A 17,214-nucleotide genomic window follows, 5' to 3' on the forward strand; every position below is an offset into this window, starting at 1 on the left:
CTTCACGACACGAAGCTTTACGCCTCGCCTGAGCCCATCAACACCGACATTGGACTTTTGATGTCTGGAAACACGTTGCCTGGTCGGACGAGTCTCGTTTCGAATTGTATGGAGCGTATGGACAAGTACGGGTATGGAGAAGACCTCATGAATCTATGGAGTTTTGTTGTGGGGCGTGTGCAGTTGGAGGGATATGGGACTCCCGATACGTGTAGATACGACTCTGAGAGGTAACACATACGTAAGCATCCTGTGTGATCACCTGCATCTGTTCATGTCCATTGTGCATACCGACAGACGTGGGCAACTCCAACAGGACAATGCGACAGCCCACACGTCTAGAATTGCTACAGAGGTGCTCCAGGAACACTCTTCTGAGTTTAAACTCTCACGCTGGCCACCAAACTCCCCAGACATGAACATTATTGAGGGTATCTGGGGATGCCTTGCGACGTGCTGTTCAGAAGAGATCTCGACCCCACCGTGCTCTTACGTATTCATGGACAACCCTGCTGGATTCATCGTGTCATTCCCTTCTGGCACTACTTCAGACAATAGCCGAGTCCATGCCACGTCGTGTAGCGGCAATTCTCGTGCTCGCGGTGGCCCTACACGATATTAGGCAGGTGTACCAGTTTCTGTGGCTCTCGAGTGTATATTGCAGTAAAACACACGAATGAGAGGTATCTCTGTCACAAGTTTTGAGCATGCACTGGAAAATCTGAATATCACACGAAGCCATCTTGTTGTACGAATAGGACAAGGAACTGCTGAAGGAAATAGACCAAACGACACTGAAGCTGAACTAGATTCAGTCCGGCCCATAGAGAGCGAGGAATGGTCGAACGAAAGAATAAGATGCTAGCCATGAGATCCGTATGATGAAAGAAGGGACGGGGGCCGAACGACAAAACTTATCTCATTGCGATTTATGAGGTCGCAATGCCGGATGCTCAATGTGCAATCGGTGCATTGGCTCGGTAGTAGCCAATCAGACTGCTGCTTCGGAAGGCAAATCATGCTGATCTCCACGCACAGCTCAAACACATGGCCACTCTCAAGACAAGATTTCAGTAACAGAACGTCGGTAACGTCCGTAACACTACTGTCTGCGAATTGAATGCGTCCGAGGTCAGCAACCGAAAGGAGACGGCTCGTGACTCTCGGTGCTGTTTGTAAACTCGGGCACCGCGCCGCCGTGTCCGTCCGTAGTTCACAAGTGGGTCCCAGCAGCCAACATGACAGCAGGAGGTAACGAACCACTGATGCTGCCTCACCCGGGAGGGCGGCTCGGTCTTTTTCACTCTCAAGTTGGGACACCTGTTTTGGCGTAAATTCACCGAATGAGGGAAAACTGGTATGCCTGCCCACCGCGTGACTTCACATTACATTCGAACGTGACGACCAGGAACTGTTTAGTAAATTTTTCATTTTGAGCATTTAGTGCATTAACCAAATGTAGAATGTTAAAATTACTCTGCCCCCTCCATTCTTTGGTCCTCCTTGTAAGCAATCATTCGGTGATACTTGTCGGCTGGGGAAAGTTAGTTTAATTGCAGAAAACGACCGTTTTAGTTTTATGACTTGTTAATTAAAGATCTGTCCGGACTCTGATTACTATTACTGAGTTTGAAATTATGTAGGCAACCCGATGTGTGTTTCGAATTATTAAATTAATTGTATTCGGCTCTCTTTCTTTGTGGTGGGAACTCGTCAGTATAGCCACTGTGGTCGCGCCCTGCGCGTTGTATGCCCTCAGAAAGTCTCTGCGTTACAACTAAAAAAAAAATAAAAAAAAAATGGTTCAAATGGCTCTGAGCACTATGCGACTTAACTTCTAAGGTCATTAGTCGCCTAAAACTTAGAACTAGTTAAACCTAACTAACCTAAGGACATCACAAACATCCATGCCCGAGGCAGGATTCAAACCTGCGACGTAGCGGTCTTGCGGTTCCAGACTGCAGCGCCTTTAACCGCACGGCCACTTCGGCCGGCCCACACTGTACAGAGAACAGCGGTAATACTAAATCTGCATCAGGTGATACAGAAAGCAGTGACGCCCCGGACTCAAAGCGTTGTAACAGAGTTCCCGATGCTAGGGAACACTGCGGCATTTAACGCAGTGTAAAACAGCCAGCGGGAGCATGCTTGCGAAAGTTTGCGTGCCGCGCGGACGCAGCTGTGGTCGGGCCGGTCTGCGTGATAACGCCACGCTACGCCAGGCCACGTGTTTGCGTCGTCGCTGTCAAGGATTCCGCCCGCCTGGCAACAACTCTCTTTCTCTGGGCCTCAAAGCGCTCTCTGGAGCACCCGGTGATCACTGCTAGCCGTAGAATATTTCCCCACTCACACTGACGGAAAAAAATCGTAACAGGAAAACATGCTTAATGAAGAGTAATGAAATTTCTGGAATACGTTTGTCCAGGTAACGTATGTAAGAGATTAAAATTGCAAGGTCACAGATCAATGTAAGCGTGAGATAATCCATTGAAAATTTTGAAATGCTGGTACATTAATAACGGGTGTAACCGCCGGAATGTTGAATGCAAGCATGCAAACGTGTGCGCTTCGTGTTGTACAGGCGCTGGATGTCAGTTTGTGGCATGAAGTTCCGTGCCTGTTGGACTCGGTCGGGCAGTAGAGGGACAGTTGATGCTGGTTATGGATGGGGATGGAGTTGTCGTCAGATGATGCCTCTTATGTGCTCGATTGGGGACAGGTCTGATGATCGAGCAGGCCAAGGCAACATGTAGGCACTCTGTGGAGCAGCGGTATGTGGGCGATCGTTATCCTGTTGGAGAATACACCCTGGAATGCTGTTCATGAATGGTAGCATGACTGGTCGAATCACCAGACTCACGTACAAATTTGTAATCTGGGTGCTTGGGATAACCACGATAGTGCTCCTGATGTCATATGAAACCGCATCCCAGACCATAATTCCAGGTGTAGGTCCATCGTGTCTAGCGCGCAGACAGGCTGGTTGCAGGCCCTCAACTCGGTTCCTCCTAACCAACACACGGCCATCACTGGCACCGAAGCGAACCAGCTTTCATCAGGAAACACAACAGACCTCCACCCCGCCCTCCAATGAGCTCTCGCATGACACCACTGAAGTTACAAATGACTGTTCTTTGGGGTCAATGGAACGCACTCTATAGGGATGTCTGGCTACTTTAACAGTTCGTTGTGTTACCGCGGTGCTGCCACTCAAATTGCTGCTGCAGATGAAGTACGATGCACGAGAGCCATATGCCGAACACGGTGGTCTTCTTGTGACCACCGCTGCCAGCAATCATGTATACTGGCTACAATCCTGCCAAGTCTTTCTGCAGTATCGCAGAAGGAACATCGAGCTTCTCGTAGTCCTTTTCCACGATCTCGTTCAAAGTTAGTGAGGTTATGGTTATAGCGTCTTTGTCGCCTTAAAGGCATTCATTAGTAACATCAGCTCACCACGTCGAATCTCAAAGGTAACTAACGGTCACGACCGTTAAGCGTGTATTTAAAGAAATCTGATTTTCATCCTCGCTACTAGCGCCACAAAATTTGAATAGAAATCATCTTTCAGAAGTGGAAACACGCCTACAGACTTTCGTTTATGCGGACAACTCCTTCCAGGTGTTGCGATTTTTTTTAAGTCAGTGTAGATTCTTTGGAATAGAAAATGCAATACCCTTGTTAAACGGTTATCTTTGAGAAGATAGATCTGGCAAGTCGAAACTTGGTTTAAACAGAGCTCTTACATTTTCCTATGCATGCAGGTGGACACAAGGAGACAACAAACTGTCTTTTTATAGAAACATCCCCCAGGCTGTGGCTAAGACATGTCTCCGCAGTACCCTTTCTTTCAGGAGTGCTAGTTCTGCAAGGTTCGCAGGAGAGCTTCTGTAAAGTTTGGAAGGTAGGAGACGAGATACTGGCTGAAGTAAAGCTGTGAGGACGGGGCGTGAGTGGTGCTTGGGTAGCTCAGATGGTAGAGCACCTGCCCGCGCAAGGCAAAGGTCCCGAGTTCGAGTCTCGGTCCGGCACACAGTTTTAATCTGCCAGGAAGTTTCATGTCTTTTTATAGTTCTGCCTGGATAATACGAAAAACACTTACGTTGTCTCTTCAGTTTCTTAATTACAAGAGGAATGCGTGACCTCTAATGATCAGAGCCGTACGAAAATGTGCATAGAATATAAAGAAGCGATAGCCCTACATCTGCAACTAGACGAAGCAGAAAAGCAGTATTTAATGGAAAAAACTGCGCCTCTTATCACGATAGATATTTGGGTGATCACCTATTCAGAGGCTAAGAGAGTAACGGGTAACGCGAAGAAACAGGCTATCGATATAATAGGAACAAAAAGAAAATACCGAAGACAACAAAATATTGCCTTACTCTTGAGGTTCGCTTTTACAAGCAATACAGGCTCCACATGAGATGGATCGTTGATTTTGTAACACTGCAATCTGAAAAATCGCAAGTAAAAGCCTATGTTGACAATACGCTTGGCAAAAGGCAGGCTATAACGACGAAATACTATTATCATCGTTAGAAAATGTAATTGGTGTTCAGTTGATATGGGACTGGTTGAATGCGGAAGTGATTTTGAGTGTGAAAAAGTGTGTAGAAATTGTTCTGTTCCATTTTGCTTCGACCGCTTCACTGAGATCCCTCAGCTGCACTTTGAAGACTGAATAGCTGTTGCGCATTATTAGGTCAGTAAAGTAATTTTTGTTGAAGTAGCGTAAATATTTTAAACAGAGATAAATAACATTAAGTCACGAGACTGAAATAAGTTTTTTTATCTTATTATATCTATATTTTGGTTGTTTGCTTGATCAAAGCTCCTCAAAGTTTCCGCTGTTTTGCATGCCAGTGGCTCGTATCACTGTTTTTTTGGGTGAGCTGTTTATATTGTAAGCACCTTTTCGTGCTGCTCACAGCGTTCGAGGTCACACATTTCCCTTGATTATGTGGCCGTTTTTATAAAGCGCTTTCATCTGTTCTCATGTTTCGGATTTATTTTACGCCCATGTTGCCGTTTATCTTCTTATAATTTTCTGCCCTCGTATTCTCTCACATATTTTTATTTATTAGTTTTTTATTTGTAAAGTACAATATATTATTGAGTACTCTTAAAATCGTGTTGCACAGCTTTCACAAAAAACATTTTGTTACAAAAGACAAACCGAAGCTGCTGAATTTTTTCTTACTGTTTTTATGCTCCACAACTGCTTTCAACCACAAGGTTATCATCTGGAACAACTTTACAAAAGAATTCTATTCAATTTTAAAATGTAATTCATGATCATTTATCACTCTGCATACATGTGTCACTGCCGTCAAATTTTAGAACTCATACTTGAACTGTTTTCGAAACCTGACGATGTCGTGCTATACGCCATGTCCACATAAATGAACAGTAATCAATAAACGTGGATTACACTTTAAGATTGTTGACGTGTGACACTCAAAATTTAAAAATTTTAAAAGTTCTGTCAGATGATGACTGCAAGGTTGAAACCAATTGCAGAACAATAAAAACAAATAAAAATATCAGCAGCTTGTGTTGGTTTATTACAATAAATGTGTAAAACATAAACATCACTCACGTATTACACGTAAGGCCTCTTCCGACTCGCTGACTACTGGCTGAAAGGCAGTAGGATGAGCAAATTAAGTTCGTGGGACATGTGATCGGTATGCTGCCAATCCCACCATCCGTTATGCCAGTAAATGGATCCTGATGATGCCGCTGGGTCTTTATTCAAGCAGCTTTCATCTGGCCTCACGAGGCACAGTGAGCTCAGTTCCTTAGAAAAAAATAAGTCCGAGGACGTATCAGGAATCGAACCCAGGTCCGTCCAGGCTGAAGGCAGCTGCACTAACCATTCGGCTACGGATATTTTATTTCCGATTCTTGAGCTTACTGTCTTTCCACTGTACATCTTATACGTGTGACCTAAGCTCTTGTTGAATTCTTTTCCATTACCTATTCGGTGAATCTACTCTCATAAAACCTGTGAAGATACACAAAAAATAATTCCTGATGTTTATATTACATTCATTATGTTTCACGTGATTCGATAAAATTTCACAGCACTTCTCACTTTAAAAAAAGTCTCTATATCGTTACAGGTATTATTCTTATACTTCTTGTTTTTCAGTGTCTGTGTTACATTCAGCTTGGGCGCTGATGACCACGCTGTTTCGCGCCCGTAAACCTCTCTCTCTCTCTCTCTCACACACACACACACACACACACACACACACACACACATTCAGCTAAGAGCTCTCGCATTTGGACATTTTAATTTTACGCGTGGCGTTGGGTATTTAAACTTTGCCGTATGTCCTTTCTATTCAATGATTGTATTTTATAAATACATCAATAGATGTTTTAACTTTCCAAATTTCTGCAGTTTGGTTTGAATTGGTTTAGCACCCCTCTGTCGCTTTCGTGAAAACTGCGCTGTGAGGTTTATATTCCGTATATTTCTTCACTTAACCTCCTACCCCGAATTTTATGTATGTGTCATAAAATCATTCACAAAATGTTGAATGTTTACCGACATGTCATTCTATTTCCTTGACTGAATCTAGATAGTAGTTGCTGCATTGAATGGCCGAGATATTCCTCCCATAAATTGAAAGTTTGCATATTGCACTTGCCAAGATATCAAAAGTTAACTACTTGTAATGTTACTTTGGCAGTGGTTTGTCCAAGGTTTTCATCTAATTAACTCAGCTAAACGCTAGCTAGAAGTTGACAACAGGCTCTGTTTATAGGTGAACACGGAAGTGTTAATGCCACAGGTACGTATCCAGCAACGGAACAATTCTAATTGTGAGAATATCTGGCATCCCTTACCAAACTAAGTGAAGTATTAGTGAAATTACAATGAAATGAACCCCCATAGCTGCTTACAGGCGTTGCCATGTAAGCAGGAGGTCCCGGGTTCGAGTCCCGGTCGGGGCACACATTTTCATCTGTCCCCGTTGACGTATGTCAACGCCTGTAAGCAGCTACGGGGGTTCATTTCATTGTAATTTCATTCTAACGAGCTGCTTGGTCGCCGATGGTATCTGTTATTTCGGACATGTCCGAAAGAACAGATACCATCTTAGTATATATGAAGTATTAGTGTTGTTGTTGTTTTTGTGGTCTTTAGTCCGAAGACTGGTTTCATGTAACTCTCCATGCTGCTGTGTCTTGTGTAAAGCTTTCATTCCTGCACCCTACATCCTTTTGAACCTGCCTACTGTGTTCATCTTTTGGTTTCCTTTACAACTTTTCTATCCGCACTCCACTCCTCGATTGATTTGGTGATACCTTGATGTCGCAGACTGTGGCCTATCAACTGATCCCTTCTTTTAAAGAAGTTGTATCACACATTTTTCTTCCCAGTTTTATTCAGTACTTCTTCATTAGTTACATGGTCTACCCATCTAATCTTCAGCGCTCTTTGCAGCACTGCAGCACCACATTTCAAAAGCTTGTATTCTCTTCTTGTTTGGAATATTAAACGTCCACATTTCACTTCTATAAAAGGCCACACTCCATAAAAATACCTTCAGGAAAGAGTTCCCGACACTGCAGTGTATATTCGATGGTTACATATTTCTCGTCTTCAGAAATGGGTTTCTTGGCGCTAACGATCATCAGTTGTTTTACTTTTGGTGTCTCGTTTCCTTATCTACTCCCTCAGCATCGCCTGATTTAATTGGAGTACATTCCGTTACCCTTGTTTTGCTTTTGATGATATCCTCCTTTCAAGACAATGTCCATTCCATTCAACAGCTCTTCAAAGCCTTTTGATGACAGATATGTCGTGGGCAAACTGTTAAGTTTTTATTTCTTCACCATGAACTGCAGTTCCTTCTCTAATTTTTTCTTTGATTTCCTTTACTACTTGCTCCATGTTCAGATTGAATAACATCAGGGATAGGGCACATGCCTGTATCACTCCCTTCCCTACAACGTGTCCCTTGCGTGCCTCTCGACTCTTGTAACTGCCGTCTTGTTGATGTATAAGTTGTAAATAGCTTTTCAGCCCTGTGTTTTACCGCTTTCGTAACCAAAAACCCTCTGTACTCGACACTGCTACTTAGCCACATCAAACCAACATCGACAGTCGTGGCATCAATGATCTAGCTCGAAAGTTGGTGTGAACGCCCCTCTTCTCAGATAAGCTCTCTCTTGTCACCTGTTCCACAAACCAACAGTGTTGTCGGAACAACATGGTGCCAAAGAAAACAGAAAAAGCCTTGGCACCTAAACATTGGACCTCAGAAGACTCAGAGCAAAGTAAATCCATCTTTGACACTGTGCACTCACAGAGTGGGTCCATTTCCCAGTGGTTATCTTTGTATCACAGAACGGAGTGTATGTTGGACATCAGAACTGCGCCTCTACTAACAACGATCAGCCAGAAAGTAGTGCTACACCTTATGCCAGCAAAATAAGAATTCGTCGAATCATGGATTCCACACGTTCTTTGTTCGTTGTCGGAGGAGGTAGATGGTATCAGCTCTTCACCCGCTGGCGTTTGACGAGCTCCAAGCTTTCACTCCTTGATGTTCTCGATGAGGTTGGTATTCAGGATATCTATGGATCAAGACATGAACGGGAATTTATTGCTGTGGTCTAAAAACCACTTTAGTGCGTTTCTCGCCTTCTATCATGGACAATTACGCTGCAATGGAAAATGCCATGTCATGTTAAAAACATGTGGAGTGCTTTCTGTAGCAGAGTTCCCAAGAAATGTAGCTATAGGACACTGCTACCAAGAACTATGTGTATGCTTACTGCAGGGAATGCGATATCCTGGACGCCTACGTGTCCTAAAACAACCGTTGATGTCATGTAATGTGAAGCCTGACCCATGTGAGAGACAAATCTCTTCCATTCTTCTGCTTTCCAGTCACGCTTTTACCTGTATTTCAGGACAGTAGCACTTGCCAGAACCAAAAAGTATTGATATACGTGTTCCTCGAACAAGTGTATTAGGACCGTCAGTGACTTTCCGTATAGCGTTAATCATGGAAAAGAATTTGTTTTCGCTGATGGCAGCAACATTACAATAACCGAAAAAAAAACAAGAAGCCTCCTGGAAGAGAAAGCAATTAACATCCTTTAAGAAGTTTGCAATTGGTCAGTGTGCTATAAAGTTACAATGAACGTAAAAAACAAAAGCCGTGAATTTTACTTCGAAGACGTAAAATGACTGTTAAATCAAATGTAGATAGTAGCTTTATAAGCTGTGTAACAAACACATACATTCTAGGAAAAATAAAAATTTTCACTTGCAATAGTGTGACACACCCAACGATACTGCAGCCAAGTGACATCGGCATGTTATGCACTTAGAGTCCTGTCAATTTGTAACAGCTAGTTACACACCATTCATATATACACTCAATTCTTAGCTGTGGAATCCTTTAACAAGTCTGATTGTTCATAACACAAGGGATTTACACACACACACACACACACACACACACACACACACACAGAGAGAGAGAGAGAGAGACAGACAGAGAGAGAGAGAGAGAGAGACGGTGAATAATTTTGCTAGAACCAAAGTAATGTACTTACGTGGAATTTGATTTAATGTCCTTCAAAGTACTTGGTTAACAGTGCAGTTTTTCCAATGCTGAATACACGACTGTAAATATTTCTGGAAGGTTTCTTGAGGAAGGGTGTTCAGCTGCTCTGTCGTGACCCCCCTCAAAGTCAGGAATGGTGTCAAAATGTTTTCCTTTTAGCCGGTTTTAATTTTTAGGAAGAGCCAGAGGTGGAATGGTGTTAAATCTGCTGCGTAAGACGGATGTGGACAGACAGGAACACTTTTTCCGGCCAGAAACCTGCGAATCAAAGGCGAAGTGTGGTACGGCGTTTTGTCATGATGAAGAAGGAAGCCACTGTCCCACTTTTCTGAGCTCTTTGTTCGTGCATTGTTCCGCAAACATTGCAGACGCCCTCGTAAAATTCGGCGTTTACAGTTGTTCCCCTTGGAGCGAGCTCTGATCACACTTTACCCTTAATATCGGAAGAAATGAGCTTGATTTTCTATTCGATTTTGACTGACGTGCCTTCTGGGGGGGGGGGGGGAGATACATTGATTTTCCATTGGAAACTCTGAATTTTCGTCTCAGGGTCATACCCGTAAACCCAAGTTTCATTTCCAGTTACAATTTTGGTCATAATCCGAATGAAGACGCTCCTTCAACTCTGTGCAAACTGAAACAAGATTTTCCTTGTTTTCATCACTAAAGAGTTTATGAACAATTTTTTCAGTTACTCGTCTCATTTGCAAATACAGGTTTTCAGTAGGCTCTCGAATAGTTACTCGCCTGTTGAAACGAACAATTTCTGCCACTTCTTGCATATTTGCTTGTGGTTTTGAGGTTAATGAACGTCCCGAACTTAGCTCTTCTTATACTGACTCATTTCCAATTTTAAATCTTTGTTACCACTTGTGAACAGTCTTCAGAGTTACACCATTATCGCTATACCACAGTTTCAACATTCCATGAATTTCTTTGGCAACTTGACATAGAAATTGTTCACGCGTTTTTCGAAATCCACGAAGCGTGGCAGACACGGTAAACACAGCCTCACTCTAGCCGCTACCCGTCTCATTGGAGCAGGCTGTTGAAGATATTGCATCAGACGGTTGTAGCGTCAGCAGTTGCTGCTAAGAAAAAAAGAAAAAAAATTCGTTCACCGTATTATTTGATCATTCTCAACTTTGTCTATCCTACACATTGTTATGATGTATTGAAGTCGAAACGTGTATAGTGAAGAAACAATCAAGCTGGAATATTAAATTGTCCATTATCAACCAGTTATGCACAAAAAATATCAAGTGATAAAAATTTTGAGTTGAATTGCCTAAAAATGTAAAAGAGATAGCAAAAACAAACATTGGAATGGGTGTTGAAAAGCACGTATTAAGTAAATGAATGAACAATGCAGCACTATCTCTTTACATTATTAATTTTGTTGCAAAACAGTAAGCGACTTGGGAGAAACTGGATGAAGTTGCGCTGTTTTAAACAGACTGGCCTTGTATTCTGGAGGATGGAGAATGCGATCTCCGTCCAACCATCGTGGTTCAGATTTTCCATGGTTTCCCGAAATCACTTCAGGCAAATGTCGTAATAGTTCCCACATATGCCGATGGTCGCTTATCTGTCTAATTATTGTCAAACTAGACCTATTTGTACATCCCTGCATAGATAGTCCATCTTCTTTTTCTTAAACTGTAAGCTTTTAGGTGCTGCCACGGAAGAACACGAAGGTTAAATGGGTAGATTACGTAACTAATGAGAAGAGGTACTGAACAGAATGGGAAAGAAAAGAAATTTTTGGCACACCGTGACTAGAATAAGGGATCGGTTGTTAGCATACATTCTGAGACATCAAGGAATCATAAGTTTAGTATTGGAGTGAAGTGTGCAAGGGGGCTTAATTAAAAAGAAAAGACTAATATTAATGAATAAATGCAATAATTTTACTAGCTGTGTGACCGGTTACGAAGTCTCCTAACCGGTTGGCCCTGACTAGTATTAGCACGCAATCTGACTGCATAAAATAAAGAATGACAAGGAATTTCCATTAACACAGTTGATTAATTAAGTCCCCTGCAACTATAAAAGCTACGAAACAACAAAGCACAAGTGTAACTGTTCTGTGTGTGGTAGCGTGACTCAACGTACATGTGTCTGGCTCTGTTCTTTCTCAACACGACAAAATACTTTAAACACCATTTACAATGAACTAATTGAAAAACCAGAAATACTATAATTGCACATAGAAACCAGAATTACAAGTCTAATAAATGAACACGAGCCAGATGCTTTTTGACTGTATCTGTGAGCTACAGTCTGGAGCCGAGCGATCGCTCCGGTCGCAGGTTCGAATCCTGCCTCGGGCATGGATGTGTGTGATGTCCTTAGGTTGGTTAGGTTTAATTAGTTCTAAGTTCTAGGCGATTGATGACCTCCAAAGTTAAGTCGCATAGTGCTCAGAGCCATTTGAACCATTTTTTGTATCTGTGAGCAAGAGGGATTGTTATCAAAGAAAACTGTAATATCTTTTTACCTCATTAGATATTGACGAAAATATTCCATTACGCCAGCATCATAAATCAAAAGCCCATCTCCTTTCTAAAATATATTCTGACAATTGCATCTTCTTTCATATGCACATTACACCAACCGAACAGTACAACATTTCAGTCAACACTCAGATCGTCTACTCTCTCGCCCAACAGAACAACGACTGCTCCCGACATCCTCTGAACTACTACTGCGCCCAGTGGAGGCGGCGGAATAATAAATAATCTTTGGCGCAATCTCTGGCGCTGTGACTCAGTGTAGCCACGTTTCAAGTGCATGGGGCGGGGATGATAATCGTAGAGGGAGACTAAGCAGATTCAGAAGGATACAAGTTGTTATTCGAAGACCAACAAGCTTGCACAGGATAAAGTACCATGGAAGGGTGCATCAAACCAGTCTTCGGACTGAAAACAACAACAACAACAACAAAACTGTAATACCATAACATGTCCATTATCTCTGTAAAACAGATCCACGGATGATTAAAACTACTGTTACTGCTACTACTACTACTACTACTACTACTACTACTACTACTACAATATCGTCTGTTACAAATCAGGTTCTAAGATAAATTGACTTAAATGATGGGCTCCGCAAAATTTGCTGTTCCCCAGCGTAATGTCCATGGTGACACAGAATGCCTCCTGGTCTGCTTTACAGGGCAGGCCAGCCTCGTCTTGGCCGTCCTCGGCCTTGGTTTGTGCAAGGACGCCCACCGCCTTGTCGCCTGTTTGGCTGCGTCACTGTCAGCCGTCCACTCTCGATAAGCTCTGCTGATGACAGCTCGCGGACATCTAACAGGTCGCGCCGTTTCCGCGACACTCGTTCCCCAGACATCACACATGCCCTTTATATTTAAAAGAAAAAAGAAAATGGTCGCTTATGTGTTAGCTAATTGCTGTTCACCTAGAGAAGAATCAGAGGGGATGTATACTTGGATATTTTGGAACGCTTGAGGGATATTTTGGAACGCCTGAGGAGTCGAGAGGCCAGGTGGAGGGGTAGAAGAATGCGCTCATACGACAGCAAGGCTGGCCTCCACTAAGTTTTTATGCGAATGTCGGACAGTTCCGGGACAAGCACATGCCGTGTCGATCGATTACTCTCAATCCGACTCAGACAAAAGCTTTCATACATGGCCGTCTCACTCATTGGGTATCTCATCTTGTGATTTCATTTTTAAGAGATCGTCAAGAGTTGGAAGGGTTCATTACGAGAGCCGTCGAGCACTTAGTGGTCTAATGCTTGCTGTATTAATCAGCCTGAGATAGAGTGCAAGCACTCCTTTGCCTGAAATTATCCGGTTCTTTTCATACCAGTCATTTTTATTGCGTCAGCCCTCATCGCCTAATTCAAGTTTTCGCTTTTGATTTTCAGTCTAGAAATTATGCCTGATGGTAATAACATTTATTGGAAGTCAGAACCATCTTTTATTCACAAAGACCACAGGTTTTGGTGGCAAAAACTTCCGTCAACTGTTCCCAACAAGCCTGATACGAGAGCACTGCTCAACTTAGATTTTGACATCAGTTTTTGTAAAAAGCCGTTTGAGGCAGTTGCACTATCTCAGTCAAACCATGACGTCTAAATACCTTGATTCAGATAAAAATGTATCGACAACGTTCGAAGTTCTTCGCCGTGAATGCTCCAGTTTCAAATTTTTACTGCCCTAATCAAATGCAATCATTTGATATACATAGGAGCAACATACTATTCAGTTTGTATGTAAGGTTGTTTTGTACGCTGTTAGCCCTTCTGTCATCGCGTCAACCAGGTGCAAGTCGACATTTTATGAACACAGTTTTTAAACGAACAGAACTGACAATCTGCGAGGGTCTCTGATTTTTATTTTAATTCGCTGAAACTCCCATAAAATTGGGCTCCAGCGTAATTTGCAACTATAGAAAAGATAATCTGAATTAGATTTTTATGATTATAACGTATAACTTGGCGGTCGCCGTAACAATGACGTCACTTTAGTAAGTTACAAACGAAGATGCCTCAGTGGGCACGGTGAGGAGAGTGACACGTAGTGGCTGGTCTGACAAACGTGTCATTTTAGATAGCAAAGATTTTTTGCCTCGAAAAATGTGTTGATGTCACCATTGGCGGAAAACATACTTGAGGGATTAACATATATGGTTTTGTTCGCGTTGGAAATTAAGGATGAACAAATATGCTCTAAAGATTTTCCTCGTTACTCAAACAGTATCATCGTCTCAGATATAAAAAGAAGCCATGGACGAAACGACAAGTTAGCATAGTATTCCACATCAGATGTGCTCGGTAGGGAATACCAGAAAGAGAGCAGCGGCTGGAAGTCTCACAATCTTGCACATGAGACATCAATAATTAGTAACCACAGAGTATCACCTTCTGTATGAACGTTAGTAACACAAAAACTTTATCGGTGCATATAAAACATCTACCCAGAAAATATTTTCACAAGGAAAGTCACTCACTCTCTTAGACGACAGTGTGCACGGAGTGAACTTCTCACCATACCTTTTTACGTCGATGGCAGTTTCGGTAACGGAATAGCCTCAATAATGATTTCTCCATTACAACAGCCTTCTAACGGTTGTGCAGTGTCATGAGTGGAGTCGATTGCGATGACAAAGGGGAAAATACTGTTTAAATGCGTAACGCTAGGTGCCAAATACGTAATAACAGATCTAAAAGAAAGGTTTTGTTGGCTTCTTCGGACAATCGGCCCCATTGTGTAGCCTCTGGAGCGAAGAGCCCTACCGTAGGAACCCCTGATTAGTCGGCCACCCTGGTTGACTCGTTCATATTGCGGGTTGTGTGCGTTGTAGGTGTGGTTGGTTTTGCTGCTGAATACGTACTTTTTTCGTACTACATCTCTCTTTTTCGCTGTTAATTGGCTTAAACTTTATCGTAAGTAGATAGAGTGGTAGAAAAAGTAATGAAATGTACTCTTAAACGAAATACGAGCTGGGGCGTCATCTGTGATTGCTTCTCTCTCTCTCTCTCTCTCTCTCTCTCTCTCTCTCTCTCTTGGCTATCGGTTTTGTCATAATCTTCGAGGAAGGTCAGTGCTGTAGTCACTCTCTGTTTTTGTGGTCTTCCGTTAGGATTTTGGGAACCCATCTAGCACAAAATTTGTGACAGCCAAGCTTCTACGGCACAGTTTCATGCACCAAACTGGATGAAATTTGGGTTCAAATGGTTCAAATGGCTCTGAGTACTATGGGACTTAATATCTATGGTCATCAGTCCCCTAGAACTTAGAACTACTTAAACCTAACTAACCTAAGGACAGCACACAACACCCAGTCATCACGAGGCAGAGAAAATCCCTGACCCCGCCGGGAATCGAACCCGGGAACCCGGGCGTGGGAAGCGAGAACGCTACCGCACGACCACGAGCTGCGGACAATGATGATGAAATTTGGGGATAATGTCGTGAAATTTCCGTATCTTGAAGATTTTCACGAATTTTCATAACCAGTTCGTCAATTACAAGGCGGGACCTACCACTGCGGTCCTTACCATTAGTAAGGCCATTTTTAAAATCCTTGCACCATTGCCTAAGTAGGCTTTCTCTCATTATTCCTTTTCCGTACACACCACGAAGGTCGCGATACGTTTCAGTTGGTTTGAAGTTTTTTGCCAACAGAAACCTAATCACAGATCGCACCTCACAAGTGGCGGGATTTTCTATGGCAGCGCACATTTTAGCACGTTACAGAAAGCAAAGTAGCATAGACACAGACCACACGCTACCACCTCTGGATGCATATTCAGTATAGGAACGTTATGGCACCTAGGTGGCGGATGTAGCTCGCCCACCGCCGGGATAGACCAAAACGTTTTTTACCTTCTGGATAGCTCTCGTTATTTGTCTGGTTAGCGGATCAAAACAACATTGGTATACTGTGTCTAGAGAGGAGCTGTAAGAGTTTTGGATCATTTAACGGATCATCCTTCGGACTGGGCAGTAGCAGTTGGCGGAATTGCAAAGTGTGTCCGCATCAGCAAGAGCAGAGATCAGTTGGGGAGACGGGGGTCACGGCCGCTGGTCGAAGATAGTGGCGCGCAGGCAGCGCTACGTTGTCTGCGCCCCCACTGTGCAATACAGGAAACGCCACGGCTCCGCTTGTATCCACTTCTCGTCAAAACGTTGCAAATTTTGGGACAGCTTTGTCTGAGCGGAAATGTTCTTTACCAACTACCTTGATCGAAAATAGGCGACGTATTTTCCATTTCCCAATTGGATGGAGAATATCAAATGTATGCACAGTATTTGGACGCATGACGGAGTCGTCTTTCTTTCTTGATGCGAGCGGTCTTCTGGGCGCTGGCTATCTGGATTGCACCCACACGGATTGGAGTGCAGTTGCGGATTATTCCCGAGAGACTGTTTCTGGCACCACTTGACGAGGAGCGTTTAGTCAGCTGTCAAAATATTCCGCATAAATCTGAGACCGTCAACCCACTTGGATACCCAAAAATATACCGCAAATCAGACATTAATTGAAAATAAGGATATTAGCTACCCGTTGACAATAGCACAACAGTTGTGAGTTTGAAGTTTAAAAAACTGTATTATTGGAGCAAAGTGATCGTTGAATGGGAGACAGCGTTTGCTTCGCTTGCGCGTATTAGCGTGTCTCGTCGCACACAGACCGTTCTGTCTTAAACACAACCGATTAGTGTTCCTTGTGTGAGCATCAGAGTGGACACTTATGGAGCGTTTCGGTCCGATGGCTGATTGTAGTGATAAGATGGTGCTGTTATTACCTAAGGTATTCTTTAGAATCCATGTGGAGCCATACGCACTGTTACTCGTGTAGCTTTTAACAAACTCTTAACCGATCGTCCTGCAACACTGGACTTTGTATTTGGACTCTGCACGGCTTAAATTTCGATTTAGGTTTCGATACCTCATTTCAAACACAGGCCTGGGCGATTTCCTCAGCAGGTCCTTGGTCGATTTCCTTCACAATCCTCGTCCAGTTCCGTATGTGGTCCGTCTCTTACTTTTTCGTTTGCTGCTCTGAGACGAATTATTACTCAGGCCGAGCGAGATGGCCGCGTGGTTGGACACGACAGATCAAATCCACTTCAGGCT

The 17,214-nt window shown here is 43.1% G+C and overlaps 1 protein-coding gene across 9 annotated transcripts in view; it reads left to right on the forward strand.

Annotated features, from left to right (window-relative positions):
* LOC126092574 (proton-coupled amino acid transporter-like protein pathetic) overlaps window positions 1-17,214 on the forward strand; it is a 235,089-nt gene that overhangs the window by 147,307 nt on the left and 70,568 nt on the right. The gene's annotated exons all lie outside the window — the stretch shown is intronic.

This window comes from Schistocerca cancellata, chromosome 7 (genome assembly GCF_023864275.1).
Source record: "Schistocerca cancellata isolate TAMUIC-IGC-003103 chromosome 7, iqSchCanc2.1, whole genome shotgun sequence".
Taxonomy (NCBI): Eukaryota; Metazoa; Arthropoda; class Insecta; order Orthoptera; family Acrididae; genus Schistocerca; species Schistocerca cancellata.